We start from the raw sequence: 20,853 nt of genomic DNA, 5'->3' as shown, positions 1-20,853 counted from the left end.
TATTATTATTGCTGTTGTCAATGTTATTATTCTCTGAAAACTGAGAGAGAAGAACAAACTGAAGTTTGTGATCACAGAGTGAGGAATTAATTATGATTTTTGAAACCACTAAAACCCTTGTTCCATATAACATGTCTTTGCACAGCTTTCAGGAGAATTAAAACATTTCATCCTCAACAAAGCTTTGCATAACTAAAACCCCTATACCTTTCACAGAATGATTGGCAGACTTACTTCTTGGCAAAAAGTGAATTAAAAGACACTATATGTGCTTAGGTCTTAAGTCTTCATTGCTTTCAACAAATATATTCATAATAAAAAAAATTGAGATTTTCAGTGGAGACACATGCTTAAAAAAGTATTAGAATTCATATTGTATACTTAATTTACCATCTTTCTTTATATGATCCTTTCTAAAATTTTCCAATCTCAGGAACCATCCAAAACTACAGGTTATATTTGTTCTCCAAGTATAGTCTCCATAGGAGCAGCACCTGGGCACTTGTTAGAAATGCAAATTCTAGGGCTTCATCCCAGGCCTGCTGAGTAAAAACCTCCTGGGGTGGAGCCAGCAATGTGGCACAGCCTTCCAGGTGATTATGACACAGACTAGAGCTGAAAGCACTGGCTTACATAACAGGAGAGCCTCAGTTTCCAAATCCTGAGGAGAACAGCCCAGTGTTACGTGCAGTGCCCTGACCACGTCTGCCAGAGGCGTGCTGTGCAAGGAACTCATGAGGATTAGACCTGGATTAGACCTCTGAGCTCCCTCGCATCATTGGTGCTACAAATGAGGGTCTCTGTACTCACGTGCTTCAAAGCACAGAGCAGGGCATTCCACATGATCACCTTTCTAGTCCTAAGTTCCATGACAGACAACCCACATGGCCTGGGGAAACCCTCAAATGAACACTGTTATCTTACCAAACGTTTTCCTATAAGAATTGATGAATAAGGCTGAGTTGGGCTGCATGCTCTTACAAGTCCACATGGTTTGAATTTAACATATTCATTCAAACTAAATAAAAGCCTCAAGTAGAGAAATAACCCTGCCAGTGTCTCAAGTAATCAGAGACAAACATGAGATTCTCAAAAGACAAAGATCTGTTTCCATGCTCTTTGACATGGTTTTGAAGGGTGAGGCTTAAGTAGACAGACTTGTATGTGCCCTGACAGTAAGATTCTATCAAGTTCAAGGATTCTGTGCCTCTATTGAGAATCAGTTGACGATCATATACATGCACCCCCTTATTCAGACTTACTACAGGGAAACTTCTTAAAGAGCTGCGATTAATTTCTCAGTATCAATTCCCTCATCAAATATTTTACCATTTCAAACTCTGAACCCAGACATATATTCATCTGTTTCTAAACTGGCCACTAAAGTCTTCCTCTGAAAGGCATGGTGCCACTGCCAGGACTATCCATCCCCTTTGATCCAGGAGACAGAAAGCATCCCCCCTCCCTCCCCCCTAAATATTCTCTCTCAACCTATAATCCCTACACAACAAAAAGAGGTTTCTGATGACTCCAAAGGTTGCCTTCCAGAGAGTTCTAGATGGTGCTAAAATTAAGCAATCCTCAATGCATATTCATTTTCACCTTGGAAGGTCCACTCTCAGGTTCCAGGGACCGAACCTGACTTACTCATTCTGCGCATTTTCTCACTTCTCCATGACTTGAGCAGCAGCAGAGTGTTTTCCCAATAGGGGGCAGGTTTGCTTACCAGAGGGCTTGTTCCAAACCAAAGAGATTCTGTTTATTTCCATCCATAGTAACATGTGTTCACAATCCATCTTCATTCCTATATTTAATTCAGCAGTAAAAATCTTCCTCATGGGGGTGGGAGGGACCATAAGAAGATTGTATCAGATAGATGCCCTTTCAGATGTGTCTCCTGTGGCCAGAGCTAAGCTTTACCTACACTCTGAATAACCCATAAGGTTACATATAGATCCAGTAGGATGTATACAAATTGAAATCTTAACTTTTCACCAGCATTTATTGGTATTACTGTTGGTATTTATTGCATATCAATAGAGTCCTAGGAAAGAGAGTTGCCAGGAAACCTTAACACTGTCCTAAAGTTGCCACGGAATCTGTATATCATAAAACTCATCCAGTGCTTCAGTGTGTGATTTCCTTCCCCACATACCAAGCGCTGGACATACTCTCACAGAACTCTACATCATAGGAGTAAAACAGTAATATCCTAGTAGGGCAATTTTCAATGTATAATTATGATGATGCCTTTGTTGCTTGCACTCTGTCTGAATTACCAAGTAAGGTTAAAATGGAATCACGAAGTACTTCTTAATAAAACAAGGGCATCTATAAACGATTCTCATGTTGATTACTTAGCATCAGCTTAATAACTAAAGAAAATCAGGCAGGCACTGGGGTGTTGCTCCTGCTTCTTGCAGTATAGGTATATTTTATTATCGAATTACTGCTGCAGGAAGTGTTTTCATTTCTTTAATGAACAAAATGATCGCACTACCTAGTTATGGCTCCTTTCCCACACGACAATAAGCATAAAAGAGAATCCTGAGAGCACCTTTCAGACATTTGTCTCAGCAGCTGGAGGCTCCTTGGCCACCATGCTTATATCCCCATCAGAAGAGGCAACGGCACGGGAAGCTCTTTCTCTGAAGCCCACATCGCTGTGGATGGGTCTATGTGTGGCAACTAAGGCCTCGTTTTATTAGAAAGGCTTTCCACTTGTGAATTTTTCCCTGGTGATAAGCATCATCATTAATAAAAACTGAAATTTCCTAGTAGTTCTCGGGAATCTAGCCAGTATTCCCTGGGCCATGATGTGGGACAGTGACAAGAAGACATCTGACTACCTCCTACATTCACCAAAGTTCCCTCATTAGGCCAGCCACACCATGGCCAGTATTGAGGATGGTTCAAATACTCCTTTAGTATGCACACATATCCTAAGATTGTATAATATCCCAAGAAATGAGTAGGAACATTCAACTTAAGCTCCCAAATGTTCAGTAATAACTTTTGATGATACCCTTCTCTTCCTTAACATAGCTATAAAACAGTATTTGAATTTTCAGTATAGTCATTTTCTTTAGAAGCATGGTAAATTCATACTCGCCGACAACCTAAATCTATTCTAAAAGAACCAACAAACACATCTTGCCTTTGTGTACAAGCACAACGCCTTTCCTAAACTAAAGTTCATAGTAGGTTAGCACACCATTCCATTATGTAATTGCTTATAAAAGTGCCTTTCTGATTTTATTTCCTCCTAATGTGAAACCCCAGAAAATAAAAAAGAATTTGTAGTGAAACAATGATTTTTTTTTTCCTACCTGGTTCAATTATGCTTTTGTGATTAAAGCTTTGTATGGGGGAAAAATGAACCTGTACACAAAATCTTGTTAGAGAGCTTATTTAAAATCTGTATGCCTCTTTCTGCCACACTAAGAAATATGTTTCCCCAGATGCTGCAAACTTTAAAAGAAATTCCTCTTTCTCTATTTGTGGCTTCTAGTCCTTCCCTGGAGCAGAATTTGGTACCAATGCCAAGTCTTAAATTCTTGAACTACTTCTTTCACTAAACATAATAATTCCCACTGTTACACCTTTGATTGAGCCCTTCATCTCTTCCAGAATTCTCCCTTCACTGCCACCCACCTATTCAAATCCCCCAATCCTCCCACCTCCTCCTGGGTGACTTGCCCAGCTGATCCAATGCTCAAGGGACTTTCTCTTTCCTGCTGTTTCTTGTATCTATGAATAGAGTCAGCATCCTGTTTTCCCTCCCAGATCCGTAACCTTTCCTTTTTTCCCTCTGCCCTGGATCATGTCTGATGTTGGAGTTGACAAGTATGTCTGGGTCCAAGTTCAAATTATCTAGAAGCAAATGCTGAAATGGCATTGGGGGAGAAGACATTTACCTGTGAAAGAAAAAGGGAGGAAGTGGAATTAGGCAGAGAGAAATAAAACTGGTATTCAGGCTTGACAAAGTCTTGGCCCACACATCTGGGGGCTTTGGAGGGAACGCTGCTGTTAGAGCTGTGTTACCTGGAGCCTAGATGACCAGTCCTTTGTATGTTCTCCTAGCTCAGTCACCAGATGTGGGCTGCCACAGACTGGTCATGACCTCAGCCTCTCGGTAGCTGAGACAAATGGAAGGAGCTGACATTTGAAGGCGATCTGCTGGTCACACTTCCTACAGCTAGTTGTTCCCTGAAGGAAGGCTCATCTCCATGTTTGCCTAAGTAGTCATCACCTATTTGGGCTCAGATTTAATCCTGGACCTTCTCCTGCAAACTACCTTTCACCAGTCCCAAATTCCTTAAGTTTGGCCAATAGCAGGCAATTAGAGAGCAAGAACAAAGAGAAGCCAGGGTATTCTTTCCCTGTCACTCTGTTTGAGTGGCCTCACCTCCCTGCTTCCAGCTCCTGCTGGAATGCCTGCCCTCTGTAGATCGAGCATCTAATATGCAGGCCAGCCATAATTCTACCTTCCACCAAGTGGGCCCAGATCTGGGCTCTGGCAGTAACTCTCCCCCAACCTTGTTTCTCAAGACTATGGAATGGTCGTAGCTTCCAACTGACACTTCATAGTTATCACATTGTCCATTGGTCAGCTACTCAGCTCTTATCATCTGTGTTACCACCTCCCTGTGTTAAACTCTGTGTTTGAAATATCAAGAATGGTTTTTGTTTGCCTGACTGAACCCTAATACAACTCTGTCAGAAACAAAATCATATGCAGATACCCAACATTTAAAAAAGATCAGAGTGCCCTGCCTGACCAGCGTGGCTCAGTGGTTGAGCATCGACCTATGAACAAGGAGGTCCGGTTCAATTCCCAGTCAGGGCACATGCTTGGGTTGTGGGCTCGATCCCCAGTGTGGGGCACGCAAGAGGAAGCTGATCAATGATTCTCTCTCATCATTGATGTTTCTATCTCTCTATCCCTCTCCCTTCTCTTCTGAAATCAATAAAAATATATTTTAAAAAATAGTACATACATACATACAAACATACATAAAAAAGATCAGAGTCATGGAGATTTGGCCAATGGGGTTGAAAGCACTGTCCCAGTTAGGACTCTGGCCTCTCAGAGTACGGTCTGCAATCCACAATAGATGGCCCTCAATTACCACTTTACACATTGCCCCCACAGCTGGGGACAGTGCATGGCTGTTGGATCATGGAATCATGCAAACTGGAGAAAATCCCCAGAGCTCAAGGACAAAAGGATTACCCAAGAACCCAACCATGTGCAAAAGCACAGATAAGTAGCCCCCTCAGAACTGCCAGAGTGCCCTATTTTGGGTTCCTTCTCATCTGCTCAGTACAGAGAAACCACCTTACTAACACATGTACCTTTATCTGCACACCAGGTGATAAGTTCCTGCACATGCATCATCTTTAGAGATCTGCAATAATAGATGCATGCCTCCACATGGCACTGGGTTGCCACTGGTTTTTCATGTATCTGTCTCTCCCATTGGAGCATGTCAATAATTGTCTTATTTATCAAACTCCACTTGTAAGAAAGTGGATGGCATACAGCTAATTCTCATTATTTTCTCTTGAATGTTACATACGTTTTAGTATTTTTTAATACTAAATGTTTTTAGTATTTTTCTCCATTTTTTAATTTTTGGTTTTCCTATGCATGTGGGATAGTTATGATGCAGGACACTCATTAATATGATTCCATTATAAGGGATAAGCATGATAATATAAGTATCATCAGAGAGAATTTTAGATGAAGCAAGAATTCCTCTTGGGATATGTAAGAAATGTGATGTTTAAACAGACTTGATAAAATTCTAACTTGTCCCCCAATAGGCACCAATAAGTGTAACAATAGGCCATTACCTTACTTCAAAAGCATGATTACCCTTGACAACGGAAGTATAAACAGTTCTTTTAAATCTGTTAAGTTAAATGAAATAAAAGAAAGCAATATCTTAGTGAGAAGCAAAGGAAAAAAGCAAAACAAAAGAAACCACTTGGTATGAGTGAACAGTTATTTTGCTCAACTTCAAAATTCCAATAACAGTTTTTTTGAAAGGGGGACTATGCCAATGAGTACCTGATTAGAGACTATTATTCAGAAACATAAAAAGGATGTTTATGGAACAATTTACAGCACATGAAGGATTGTGCATGACACTTTCACATATATTTCTTGTTCAATTCCTAAAATAAGTCTGTGAAATATACTATCACCCCTTTCTTTCCTGGAGAAAAAAACAGAGACCTGTAAAGATTAAATCAAATAGTGAAGGGCGGGGTCAGGATTCAAAACTAAAGCAATCTGATGTCAAATACCCATATTTCTTCACCACTACTGCTCTGTGATTCGGGTGAAATTATCATTCCCTTTGTGAAAATATTTTATTATTTTCAGAAACATTTTCCCAAAGAGAAGAGAAATTGACACTGTGCTGTAATTCCACATGTCAATTTTAGGAACACAGCTCAGCTTTTAGTCTCCTAATAATACTGAAGTAGAACGTGAGGGTTTCATTTATGATATTTTTCACTGAAATCACCTCAGAATAATTTTTCTAATTATTGCCTCCTTTCTAAGATAATATCTGTTAAATGCATGCCTATCTGTGAACTGATACTCATCCACTTATTAAAATTAACCTATCTTTGACCCTGATAATGGGACCAGATTGATATAGTTGAGATTAATGAGTCAATTATTTTTGGACAAGGTACAAGGCACACAAAGTGTTTCACACTGTTAGTTCCTCATAGTTTTTTTACTTCCAGTGTAGCTTTTGAGATCCATAAAAATAATCTGGTATGGGTATTCCTTTTCCCAACTTAACAATGATGAATACTGCTATTTTCCCAAAAACACAGCAATCATTTGGATAAAAAGAAAAGTGATAAAGCAAGAGTGCAAGCTATTATTTAAAAACAATTGTCTTTAAATCCTTCTTTTCGACAAATTCATGCTTCTGTAGACAGCTTCCTCAGAGTATCATTTTTAGAGTTCAATTAGCCTGCAAAAATGACTTATGTCCCATATTGGTAAAGCAGGAGACACTGACAAATTAGCAACAGACTAACATAGGAAAACATTAGAAATCTCTAGAATCTTTGAGAAAACTTTATCATGATAATAAGTATCAGCATCTATACCAATCTGCCTGCACAAACTGATCCTTTCACTTCTTTATTTTCTTTGTAAGGAGTCAGGGTCCATACAGTTGCAAGAGTAAGGAAGGTTTTGTTGGCATGGTTCTTTTTTAAAAAGAATATATTTTCTCCATTTATATGATTTTCCTATCACCCATCCACTGACAATTTCCAAATGTGTTTCTCTCACTTTGATTGCTAACCTGAGATCCAGATTCATATATTCAACCCCAACTGTGTAACCTGTAGATGTCCTTCTGTCCCCACTGAAAGTTCACCCAGAACAATCAAGCCAAGACTTGGCTTTCTGTGTGTCAAGAGCCTACTTGGATGATCATTTCTCCTGTCCCTATTTTTAGATATTGTCGCATTTATATAACAAATGCTCATTAGATTTAAATTTAAATTATATTAAACATATAAATTTAAAATATTTTAAAGCCGACTATGGAGTCAGAATGGGTTCAGTTCTTGGCTCTGACATTTCCAATTGTATGACTTTGGCCAAGGCATCTAACTCCTTAGAGCTCAGGTTTCTGGTATGTAGACTTTAAGACAGTAATGATTCTTATCTCATAGGACCATTGAATAATGAAAGTGCGTGGCCCATAGCATGTGCTCAATAAATGCTACTTGCAGTGATGATAGCATAGGAAGCTCTTCTGGCTCTGCTCCCTTTTCTTTGTAGCACCACCAACTATCCAATCAAACAAACCCAAAGCTCTAGTCATTCCATATTTTCTCATTTCCACAGCCCCAATATCCATCCTATGCTATCACTTTATTATTGCATGCCTCTTTACTCTATACTCAAGTTCCCTGGAATACAAGTCAGATGATAGCCCCCCTGTGTTTAAAATCCTGGAATAGCCTTGGTCTTTAGGATAAAGTTCAAACTCTTTTACAAGATATCCAAGGCCATTGGTGATCTGAACCCTGTTTACTCTGATAGCCTCATTTCTTGTCAATTCCTCAGAATTCCTGTGCCTTAACTATATAAATTTACTTAGAGTCCCTGAAACTCACCATGTTTGCCTCAATGACTTGTGGTCTGTCTACCTGACAAGTTGTTCTTCAACCCCCACCTCAGTGGTAAACTTCCTCAAGGAGTCTTCCCTGATCTGACCTGCAACTGTCCAATAAAATTGGCAATTCCATATTCCATACTCTGTGTGTATTCTTATATGTACATTTACAGTACTGTCAATCTGCCTTATAATTATTTTTTATCTGCCTATTTCCTTTACTAGACTGGGTTTTCCTTAAATCTAAAATCCATGTCTTTTCCTTTTAATATCCCCAGACCATAATATAATATCAGGTACACTGTCGGCACTCAATAAATGCTTATTAAACACATGACCTTAAAATAAGATACATATATGACATATATACATACATATGAGGTGCCATTTTAAAGCCCATTGACTCAACTCAGGTACATGCATCTGTCTAGACCTGTTTGATTTCATTGATGGATATCATGAAATTAGCAAGAACGACATAAACAGGTGAGATCTAGATGCTTATCAGGCCCCATAGAACCAGCAGAAAAAAAGATAAATATAAAACATTTTAATGCAATAATATTATCAATGTGGTAAAGAGAGGCATTGATCTTTTCTTTGAAAGTCTTTTCCCTTTACACTCTACACTTTGAAAGTCAAGTATGTCCTAAGAAGAAAGGGGAAGGTTTTGCCTAGAGGAAGAATGTCAATGCTAAATATTGAGTCTCAAAGCTTATATTAATTAGTCCATAGTGAGACAATAATCTTGAAGGTCACAGTTTAGCAAAATAAACGTAAAGTTCTGAGTTTCTTTATTATCATTATGCTCTTTTGATTGCCTCTTAAATCAGTTGTGTCTCTATTCTAAAAGGATCAGAACATTGTTGCATATTCATAACAACAGAGATTGGGACATAGAGAGAGAGTTTAAATAATCACAAGGTGAAAAGTAGAGAATGGGTCAAGATATCAAGGAAGAGAGATGAACTTAATCATATCATTTATCCATTCACTCAAATAGATGCCAGATATCACTGCTGGAGAAACACAGAATACCATGTTCAAATGGAGCTTCCGTACTTTCCAAGAAGCCAATGAGCAAACAAATGAAATAACCAATATTATTTCAGGTAAGAAGAAGTACTATAAAATATTAAGCAACAATGGAGAGTGACAAGGTTGCTATTTTTAGTCAAAGAACAGAGTTCTGAATGAGATGAGGAAGGAAGACTGCAGGTACCTGGGGGAAAAGAAAGGAGTTCTGAATGATGGGAGGGAATAAGCAATACACATATCTGAAGGAAGTGCATTGCAAGCAGTGGGAACAGAGGCCCTGAGGAGGAGAGTTGATGAACAAGATAAGGGGCCAGTATAGTTAGAGCAAAGTGAATGAGGTGGAAGCAGAAGAGAAGTGGTAGAAAATGAATAAGGAGCAATAGTCAATGACCAGACCATGGTGGACCTTGAAGGCCATGGTAAAGACTTGAAATTACTTCTCAGTAGAGCAGAAAGCCTTTGAAAGATAGGGGCAACAGGATTAGTTTTATATTTTTGATGGTTTACTCTGAATAAGAGGGTAGATACTAACCACCATCAGGCTAACAGTAGACACAAAGAGATATTTAAAAAAGTTGAAGCCAGCCCAATTTCGGAAGAGCTGCTGGGATTTGTTTTGGAATATATGTGGGATATATCTGGAGAGTATAGGACTTGCTAATGGATTGAATGTGAAATGGATAAGAAAGACAAACTTCAAGACTAATCCCTCGGTTTTTTGTCCTGGGCAACTGCTTAAATGATAATGCCAATTGAGTTGGAGAAGACAAGAGAGGAACAAGGTAGGGAGGGATATGTGTGTAGCAAGAGGCAAAGTTGGTGTGAGATGAATTTACACTTCTAAGCAGACATCTCTCTCTCTCTCTCTCTCTCTCTCTCTCTCTCTCTCTATATATATATATATATATATATATATATATATATATATATATATATAAAAGCCAAGTGACGGGAATGACTGGAACAACCAGAACGACCGGTTGTTATGATACACACTGCGGCCAGCCAACAGGCCCGATCAGGGCGGGGCAGGCTGGCCAACCTCCCGCGTCCCCTCCCTGGGCCAGCCTGGCCCCAATTGGCCCTAATTGGGGTGGGGCCAGCTGGACCCCACCTGATCATCTGATCACGCGGACCCTCCCCCTGGCTGGCAGGACCCCATCAGCTGATCAGGCCAGGCCCCGGGCAGGGATGGAGAACAGAGGATGGGTGGTGGCAGATGCGGCCCTTTCTCTTGGGGGCCAAGGGCCGGCTTCCCCTTTGGAGCTGGCGGCCAACCTCCCATGGTCCCTTCCTTCATTCCTCCCCCAGCCAGCAGGCCCCATCCCTCCCTCCCAGCCAGCAGGCCCTGGTGGCAGTGCGGCAGTGAGGGAAGGAGGAGGGGGGGGGTTGGGGAACTGTGCAGTGGAGGGGCACCAAGGGCGGCATTGGCATCCAGCATCCATTCCTTCTGTGCCCAGCCCGGTGACCATCGCCTCCTCTCCCGACCCCATCAGGGCCTTCAGGCCTCAATCGGCTGCCGGCCAGGCCTAGAAACCCTACCTGTGCACGAATTTTGTGCACCGGGCCTCTAGCATACAATAAATCTTCTGCTAGGGCTGGAAATAAAAAGAAAATAGACATATTCACCATATAGATGGCATAAAGCCATGAGCTTGGATTAAATCACCTAAGTTGTGAGAGTGTTTGGATAAAAGGAGTAGTCCAAGAACTGAGTCCTCGAGCACCCAACATTCAGAGGCCAACAAATGATGGGATCTAGAAAAAATGATGGAGAAAGCACAACCTTGGAGGATTTTAGGTGGCAAGGTGGTTTTACCAATTGTTATACTATATAAATTGTTAATGCACAAAACTAATGAATCTCCTTCCTGCTAACCACAGAACTGAACAATATGAGATTTAAAATATTGTGCATGTGTGGGTGTGTGCACACACACACCTCCTCACAGTAAAGATGAAAAAAAGCTTTTAAATTCTATCATCTCAACTCAGGAAAAGGTTGTATATGTACCCACTCAAAAAAAAAAAAAAAGATGAAATTGATATCTTTATCCAACTTGTAGCTGAAGCTCAGCATCGGTGAAATTTTTGTTTGTGATTACACCCATAGGATGTTTGTACAGCAGCTCACATACATATTTTTGAATAAATATGTTTTGAATAATGTAATAACATTTCCAAAATGGCCTACACTGTTTTGCCTAGCAGTTCCTTTATCTGTGAAATTAACTTCAAATTCTTTAATTTCATATTTGGAAACAGACACCAGCTGAAAGCTCTTCCCACACGCAGTGATCGCCTTTTTAATAATGCAGGCTGCTGTTTTCTGAAACAAAGATTAAAGAGTACAGTCAGAAACTTCCTAAATAACTTTGATGAGATTAGTTTAATTTCTTCCCCCAAAGCAAAGATAAACAGACATTAATTCTCAGTCATTCTATGTTCTCAAACTACTGTGTTCTTTTATCAAGAGCAAGGGCAGAGACAGTCCTTTATCAAACATCTCAAATGCGTCCCAGGCTCTCATTTTGATCATGGAACATTCAGAAAGTATAGCATGTTCTTCAGAAAGAAAAAAGTGCACCTGTCTTTTATTTCACCATTGTTTGTGGGGAAACAAAAAGTCTGAGATAATACTTTGGATATTCTCCATGCCTAAGCATAAAAATGTTAAAAGAAATTACTGATAATGGGGTGACCTCCCCAAGAAGACCCAGGATGCCATTCAAAAGGTTGTCCACAGAGTGAAGAGGGGAAAGGGCACACAGGTCTTTTTGCCCAAGAGCCTCCTCCACTCCTGACATCAATAGAGGGACAGATGTGACAGCCAGAGCCTTCTCAGGGTGACAGAACTTAATGCATTCTCGTTCTACATCGTGGTAATTTACATCATCAATATTCCTAACTTAAAAGTTTCTCGACACTCGATCACATCTCCTGAGAAGTAAGCTAGCATGAATAATCCTATTTCAGTAACTAAAGAATATATGGTTTAGCAGTCACTACAGAATTATACCTCAACTCAATTAAAGAGCTCAAAATATTACTCTCTTTCTATGAATGATGCTGACACACAAGGACAGCATCTCCTCTCACATGTTTACAACAAACATTTTTGTTTCATTTTGTTTTGTTTCCTAACTTTTAAAGCGCCTTATTTGGAATACTGGTTTTTGTATGGAGACCCAGCCAGGATCAGAGTGCGGGGAGCAGTTTCCTGTGGGCTCAGGGTGTCTCGGCTTTTGCTCTCCTGCTCAGAGGCATCTGGCTACCCTCAAGTCACTTAATCTATAAAATACAGGCAGTAGCAACTTCTTATTGATTTTACGAGGATAAAATGAGACAATGGGTATATTTGAATATTTATTTACTAGTATACTCAACCTTATTTTATTAATGATTTAAAACATTTGATTGCTTTATAAAATACAGAAGGTAACATAAATGTGTCAGAAGCCACCAATTTGGTCTTCTTTTAATAAACCATGGAGTCCAAGCAATACAACACCCCATAGAATATATTGGTTTCTACACTCATAGAAATAAACTTATAACCTCCAATCCTAAATACCTCCAGCATAAAACTCTGAGAACTCCACAAATATTTCATACAGTCAACCTCCATGTGTTTCTTCAGAAAATAATGCTAATGACAAAACAAGAAAGCAAAGACAAGCATTGTTCCACTCACTTTTGCCTAGATATGTGTGGCTTTATTAAGGAATGGTATCTACCACTTGGAGGATTTCACTATCAATTTTAACCTGGAATGATGTCTGTGAAACACACACACACACACACACACACACACACACAGACACACACACACACACACACACACACACACACACCATTTATAAAGCAACTCTGAACTTGGAAAGGAGCAGGAAAGATCCAGGCCACTGAGATCCATATCTTGCATATTAAAGCAAAGAGTCTGTGTAACAACAGCCAAGGCTGAGATTCAAACCATTACCAACAACAGGATGAATGCAGAAGAGAGCAGGGTCTTTGGTGGTGTCTAATGTACTAGACAACGACTCTTTATCGCTTGGATTATGAGATGTTTCAGCAGGCTGGGACAGAGACTTTTATGAACCAACAAGGAAACACTTCAATATTTTGACAAGCAGCATGGCCATCCTGCTGTGTACCAGCTACATATTAGCCATGGGACAACTCAGCAGAAACAAGGTCTGGCTATACCAGTGAGTTCCAAAATTCCAGGATAAATGTCACAAAAACCTGTAGGGATCTGAAGGGTATGTCACACCTTTTAGACAAAGAGTAAAAACATGGTAATTTTTTATTATTTTAATATTAGTGAATTTTATACTTTTTATGAATCAAACTAGAGGCCTGATGCACGAAATTTGTGCAAAAGTAGGCCTTCTTTCCCTGGCTGCTGGCACTGGCTTCCCTCCAGCACCTGAGACCCGGGCTTCCCTTGTAGCCCCGGCTTCATCCGGAAGGTCATCTGGAAGGACGCCTGGTCTAATTAGAATATTACGCTTTTATTATTATAGATGACTTTCCATGTCTCAAGAAACTTTCCTCCCATCTGATCTCAAACTCTTTTCTTTCCTGCCCTCATCAAAGACTGAGCAAATGGATCTGTTACACATGAGAAAAGATAAGTGCTTCGTGATGGTCTAAATTATTCTACTTCACCTTTTGCACTATGCTTGAGTGAAAAACACTTCCTTCTATGAGCCAGACTCTAAATAAGCAATTTGAATTAGATACACAAAAGCAATTTGACTTGGATACACAAAAGCAAAATTATGACACAGGATATTCCTAACAACAGTCACTGCAAAGACCGTTTTGTTATGAGGCTCACACTTGATGCTTCATGAGCATCCAGCCAAGAGTACCTCTAATTATTGTCTTAAAACTAAAATGAAAAAAGATGGGTCATTAAGAGGTTATTAAAAAGTGATGGTTAAGTGAAATAAGCCAGTCAGTGAAAGATACATACCACATGATCTCACTCATTTATGGATAATAAAGAATATTACAAACTGTTGAACAAAAATAGAGGCAAAGAAGCATCAAACAGACTGTCCAACTACAGCGGGAAGGTAGGGGATGGTTGGGGAGCTAAGAGATCAACCGAAGGACTTGTATGCATGCATGTAAACACCACCAACAGAATCAAGACACTGGGGGCAGGGGGGGGGGGGGGACAAGGGCAAGTGCTGGGGGGTAGGGGAGGCAGGGGGAGGAGGTCAGGGGGGGAGAAAGAGACATATGTACTACTATTTGTAATACCTTAAACAATAAAATTTAAAAATAAATAAATAAATATTGGTTAAATAAGTGGAAAAATAAGTGATGGTTTTATTTGGAAAATCCACCAATTCTTAACTAGTTACCAATGTTCCCAGATACAAAGCAAAGGCAAAAGCAAGATTAAAGTTATATCTGGAGGATGGACAGTGGGCACACTTGAAGAGACAGCGTGGTGGAGAAAGAGTGCATCCCAAGTCTGCTACTTGCTGGGCAACCTTGAGCAAGTTACTTAACTTCCAGAGCTACTGTCTCTCAACTATAGAGTGGGGAGACTGCGGCTATAAAGTGGGGAGACTGCAGCTATAAAGTGGGGAGACTGCGACCATAAGGATTTAGCTAGCATAGCACCTGCGATATGCTAGATGCAAGACAAATGACAGCCATATTTTTAAAATGGTATGTGAAAGATTGGAGACTGGGACGGCCACTGGGGACAGAGCCATCCCACCCACTGTGGCCAAATTAGTAATACAAAAAAAAAAAATTATAAGCATGGCTTCATCCTCACCAGCCCTTGAATCCCGTTGAGGAAGTAGAGCATTTGCAAAAACAATAAGCTAGAACATTTGCTCAGTGCTAAATGAGTGGAGCAGACAATTATTTCAGGAGGCACAGAAAGAAAGAGATCCAAAGTGCTATGGGGATCATGGAGAAGACCCACAAGGAAGGCTGTGTCAGACTTTACAGAAGGAAAAGCTTTTATTCAAGAGAGCAAGGGCAGAAAAGGGGGATGGCATATCAAGGGACACCTGCCAATCTAAGCAGTGATATCTGATAGAGCCTCAAGTTCTCCTAAAGCCTCTGAAACATTTGACTCTAACTACCGAACCTTTCTCTTTGGGACAACTTTGGTTATTTTTTTATTATTTTTTGTTATCTTAATGTTACCCTGTGTCATGCCTACCAACAGCTGATGTTCAGGAATTACTAATCAAGTCTGTACTACAAGGAAAAATAGTGAAGAGATATGTCTTTATGATAAAGAGATGCCTTTAACAAGTATTTTGGGGAACTCCTCTTTGCATGGAACTTCAAGCATGCAGTGTCCACTCACAGGCTAGCTATTCTACCAAAGACATGGAGATGAACAGAGGAGTGCGCAAAGGAGCCGAAGGCAGCTGACAGGGTCGAAGCTCAAGCTCCGTTGTTTCATGGCTAGATGGCCTTTGCCTGATCCTTTTGCACTTCAGTTTCATCCTTCATAAAGAGAATATAAACATCTGCCTACCTATAGGATTGTGCGTTGTAAGGATCAAATGTAAAGATGAGTGAAAATATAAAAATACTAGAGGCCCAGTGCATGAAAATTCATGCACTGGAGGAGGGTGTCCCTCAGCTTACTCTGCCCCCTCTCACAGTCCAGTAGCCCTCGGGGTGGGAGGCGACCCGGCAATCAGGGGAAGGCGATGCCCCCATCACACCTCTGCTGCTGCCATTGCTGGCAGCGCAAGCCTTGGCTGACCCTGGTTACCTGAGCCTCGGACAGCTGCCATCTGAGGCTTGCCTGCGCCTCGGACCAGCCCTGGGAGGCTGGGGGGCTGAGGGAACTGGGCGCCGTTCTTGTGGTTGTGGGTGCTGCCATCTTTGAGGGCGTGGCAGTCAATTAGCATATTCCCTCCTTATTGACTGTGGACACTGCCATATTTGAGGGCAGGGCAGTCAATTAGCATATCCCCTCCTTATTGGCTGTGGGCACCGCCATCTTTGCAATGGTGTGAGGGTCAATTAGCATATTCCCTCTTTATTAGATAGGATTAGTTACTAAATATGTCTCTTTTTCATCTTTAGTTAAGATCCTGATTTCTTCTTAAAAGATATTATTAGGAAATAGCATCTTGAGTTGCCTCTGATTAGAAAAATATTTTTAAAACTCCTTTGGAAAAGAGGACATGCCTAGAAAGAACTATTTTGCAGGCCTAGAAGTTGCAGTACAATCCAAATAAGGCAAATGAGGCAATACGGGGCACAGTTCCAAAGACTGAAAGGAAAAATGCTGACTAGTTTTATTGATAGCAATTACCAGTTGATGATTGTTTTATGTATTTATAATTGCGCCACATATGTCATTTTCTGCTAAGTAATGTGGCTCCTTTCTTTTTTAAAAACAATCTAAAAAATGAATCAATGGGTATTTATGAATCACTTACATAAAATGTAACTTCTAATTTTGAGAGATCTATAATCAAAGGGGCATAAAAATTAGCAAACATTAAACAAAGAGCAATTCTGGACAAAGACTAAGTAAGTGACAAATTGTATATTGAGCTAAATTCAATGATAATAATACAGCCAATGAAACATATTTGGGGGGGGGGGGAAGCCATTGTTGATTTCAAATACTTAAGTAAAGGTGTTTAGGAAGGAAATGAGGTTTTGGAAACTGGGAGAACATGAGGAACCAAAGGTCTGGAAGGGTAAAGAGAAGAAAACGTTCACATTCACAGTAAAATTTGACATTGATGAAAGAAAACATTAGAGTATATTATTGAAACTCTATTTCCAAAACCTTTAAGGTTAGTGACACTCAAAACACCTTCCCACACTCTCTGTGTAAGCTGAATAATAGAGGAAGAAGCAAAGAATCCCCGAGAGGAAATAAAAATGAAATCTGAGACTTGGATAAACATAATCAGAAGATCCCTGACCTATTTGTTTGATTAAGTTTCCCATTTCATCCCTTTTCAATGGAAAGATATGTTCATTACAATATGCAGCTAATTTTCTCTCTTTTAACTTAATGTACTAAAACAGTTTTACATACAAAATTTCATTTGTCAAATGCCAAACATCTGCACCCTTGATTACAGCCCTGCTATTAAGACCCTGGATTTTCAAGGTACCATATGTCACAGTATTTACTTTCAGTGCAATCTTTGTCTATGCACATCCAGGTGTGTGTGTGTGTGTGTACACATGCGCACGTGTGAGCTCTCACACATGGGTGCACAAAAAATAAAATGACATCTGGTGCTTAGAAAAAGAAAAGGAGGAAAGGACCAAGAGGAAAGGCAGTGAGATTTGTGTGAAAATAAACTAAGCCACACACACAACCATTCACAGTTACAGACTGTGATACCCAGTGGAGTCACAATGCATGGCTTGTATAATAAATGTATAAAACTGAGAAAAGGAGGGAAGAGTAAAGGGGATTTTAAAGGGATGTTTTCATGTATAATCATTCTATAAATAAATGTTAAAGTAGCAAGGCATAAAGTAATTAGGTATGATGTATATGCTTCAAATAAAAATAAATTCTAAATAATGGTTTTCACCAAATATATAACCCATCTCTCTCACCTGACTTTGTCCGCACACCCATATGATCCCCCAGGATCTTCCTGGCTTTCCCCATCCCTATTAATTTCAATTCCCAGCATGTGTGCCTCATCCTATTAATGAGAGCTTATTTTTTTCCCCTCTAAATTTAAATGAAACAACCCCACAAAGAACAATGAGCCTGGAGTCAGGGGACCCAAGTGATGGCCACAGCTTTTCTTCTAATTAGTCAGGCAACCTAGTCCCACTTACCATGCACCTGCCTCATGGAAGGCAAAAGCCTCTCCTCTCCAGGTCTCACGCTCTGATCTGAAGGGTGAAGAGTTGAAGACTGCTCTCTCTCAGGCTCCATAAAGCTCCTGCAGAGACGGGGGTGCAAGTCAATGGTGCTACTTCCACTCCTCACCTGTCCCCACAAACTCCATATCTAAAGAGACTGAAGGAGAAAGCCAAGAAAAGCGGCAGCATGTGTAAAAGAATATGGCTGAACTTCCACATTTACTTATGAGCAAAGGTAAACCAATCCTCAAGTCTTGGTTCAAAACCTGCTTTGTGATCAGAATTACTTTGGGCATGTGGAGACTTCTTAAAGCTTAAGATGTGTTTCTAGTTCTCAGAGAATTTACCATATGTCCATATATGACTTCCTATCTAGTTAGAAGAACACCCCAATATACATGAAAAAAAGAGAACAAGGGAAGACTCACACTTAAGTGATGAACATTAGGGTAACCGAGAAACTGGAAAACTATATGGCATGAATACCTAATGAACACTTCATAGAGGAAGTAAGATTCTGTTCATTCAACAAATATTTACTGAGTGCACACTCTGTGTCAGGTGCAGAAATAGGCATAGCTCCTGCTCTCATGGAGCTTACAATCTAGTGGGGAATAGTCATTAATAGGAGGGGTCATGCTGCTATGTCAGACATAAAAGGGGAGGGAATCTAGTAAAGAAATTCAAAGGGAACTTCCAGAAGTGACACTCATGCTAAAAATCTAGTCAAAAAGGCATTAACCAGGTTGAATAGAATAGGCAAAGGATATAGCAAGCTGGGGGTATAGCATGTGCAAAGGCCCTATGGCAAGTTAGTGCTCAGCAGGTCCTAGGAACTGCAAAAAAGCCAGGTGGCTAGCCCTAACTGGTTTGGCACAGTGGATAGAGTGTCATCCTGCGGACTGAAGGGTCCCAGGTTTGATTCTGGTCAAGGGCATGTACCTTGGTTGCGGGCACATCCCCAGTAGGGAGTGTGCAGGAGGCAGCTGGTCAATGTTTCTAACTCTCTATCCTTCTCCCTTCCACTATGTAAAAAATCAATAAGAATAGTCTACCTAATAATAGACAAATATGCAAATTGACCATACCTCCGACACACCCACAAGCCACGCCCACCATCCAATCAGAGCGAGCATGCAAATTAACCCAAACCAAGATGGCTACAGCCACAGAGAGCAAGGTTTCCTAGGTAGCAGAGGAAGCCAAGCTTTCCGCCTGCTCTTGCCCGCCTAAGCCTCCACTCTTGCTACAAAGTTTCAATTATAGAAGGTAAACAAATTCAAACAAATGGCGGCAGAATGGAGCTTGAGAGAGCAGGCCAGGGTTGCCGCTGGCAACAGGGGAAGCAAAGCTTTCTGCACACCCTGGCCAGGCCCACCCGCTTAAGGCAACAAAGTTTCAATTATAACCCCAACACAAATGGCTGCCAGCCTCAGAAGGAGCCCCAGGCTTGGCTCTGCTCCAGGCTACAAAGTTTCAATTGTAGAAGGAAAATAAATTCCAGATACCAGGGCCTCCTCTTGGGTTGCCAGGGGGCGTGGCCAGCCTGCAAACCACCACAGGCCCCTCTCTCCGGCCGCCCCACGCCCCAAGGGAACCCCCACCTGATCCGGGACATCCTTCAGGGCAAACCAGCTGGCCCCCACCCCTGTACCAGTCCTCTATCCTATCTAATAAAAGAGTAATATACAGATTGATCATCACTGCAACACACAATATAGCTGCCCCCATGTGGTCAAAGATCCTGCCCTTATGTGGACACAAGATGGCCACCACAAGATGGCCAGCAGGAGAGGGCAGTTGGGAGGCACCCAGCCTGCAAGGGAGGGCAGTTGTGAAGGACCAGGCCTGCAAGGGAGGGCAGTTGGAGGTGATCAACCCTGCAGGAGAGGGCAGTTAGGGGTGACCAGGCCGGCAGAGGAGGGAAGTTGGTGGCAAACAGGCTGGCAGCAGAGTGGTTAGGTGGTGATCAGGCTGGCAGGCAGAAGCGGTTAGGGGCAATCAGGAAGGCAGGCAGGCAAGCAGTTGGGAGCCAGCTGCCCTGGATTGTGAGAGGGATGTCCAACTGCCCATTTAGGCCCGATCCCACTGGACATCCCTAAACGGGCAGTTGGACATCCCTCGAGGGGTCCCATATTGGAGAGGGTACAGGCTGGGCTGAGGGACAACCCCCCTCCATGCACGAATTTCGTGCACCGGGCCTCTAGTGTGTGTGTGTGTGTGTGTGTGTGTGTGTGTGTGTGTGTATGTGTGTATTTTTTTTAAGCCATGTGGCTAGTGTGCAAATAGCAAGGAGTGCAAGATGATGCGTCAGAGGAAGTCAAGACCAGGCATGCTGGGCTCTGTAGGCCATGTTAGCAGTTTCACTTTGAAATAATAACATCTTCAGATGCACATTTCTGGTAACTATATAGGTAAAGGAATAGAGCAAGACAAGAATGGATATAGGTAGATATTGTAAACATCATTGCAATAGACCAGATGAGAAGTGATAACATGCTGGACTAGGGTGGTGGCTGTGGAGATGGAAGAGGTAAAGATGACCAAATTTGCTGATGGATATTAAGAAAGGGGAGTGATCAAGGATAACTCTATGTTTCTGATTTGCATAAATGAATGAATGATTGTGCCATTAATTGAGAAGGGAACACAGGAAGGGTTGTTTTGAAAACAGGATGGTAAGTGCCAAGTGCTCTTGAGAGTTAAGTAAGATGAGGACTTTAGCTTAAAAACATGAAGGTGACCTTAGCAATCTGAGGTGGAGTGAGAGGTCAGGTGACAGATGAGTGTACACTTA

At 41.1% G+C, this 20,853-nt stretch overlaps 1 long non-coding RNA gene across 3 annotated transcripts in view; it reads left to right on the top strand.

Moving 5' to 3' along the window:
- LOC114232171 (uncharacterized) overlaps window positions 1-20,853 on the top strand; it is a 55,939-nt gene that overhangs the window by 4,483 nt on the left and 30,603 nt on the right. For 2 of the 3 annotated variants that reach the window (XR_008557508.1, XR_008557507.1), the window contains exons 2-3: window positions 9,169-9,277; window positions 20,323-20,458. This is a non-coding gene — a long non-coding RNA (uncharacterized LOC114232171). Of the gene's footprint in view, window positions 1-9,168; window positions 9,278-20,322; window positions 20,471-20,853 lie in introns of all 3 variants that reach the window. The other variant, XR_008557509.1, reaches the window with a different exon arrangement.

This window comes from Eptesicus fuscus, chromosome 11, assembly GCF_027574615.1.
Source record: "Eptesicus fuscus isolate TK198812 chromosome 11, DD_ASM_mEF_20220401, whole genome shotgun sequence".
Taxonomy (NCBI): domain Eukaryota; kingdom Metazoa; phylum Chordata; class Mammalia; order Chiroptera; family Vespertilionidae; genus Eptesicus; species Eptesicus fuscus.
This window is presented reverse-complemented; position numbering and strand designations above follow the sequence as displayed.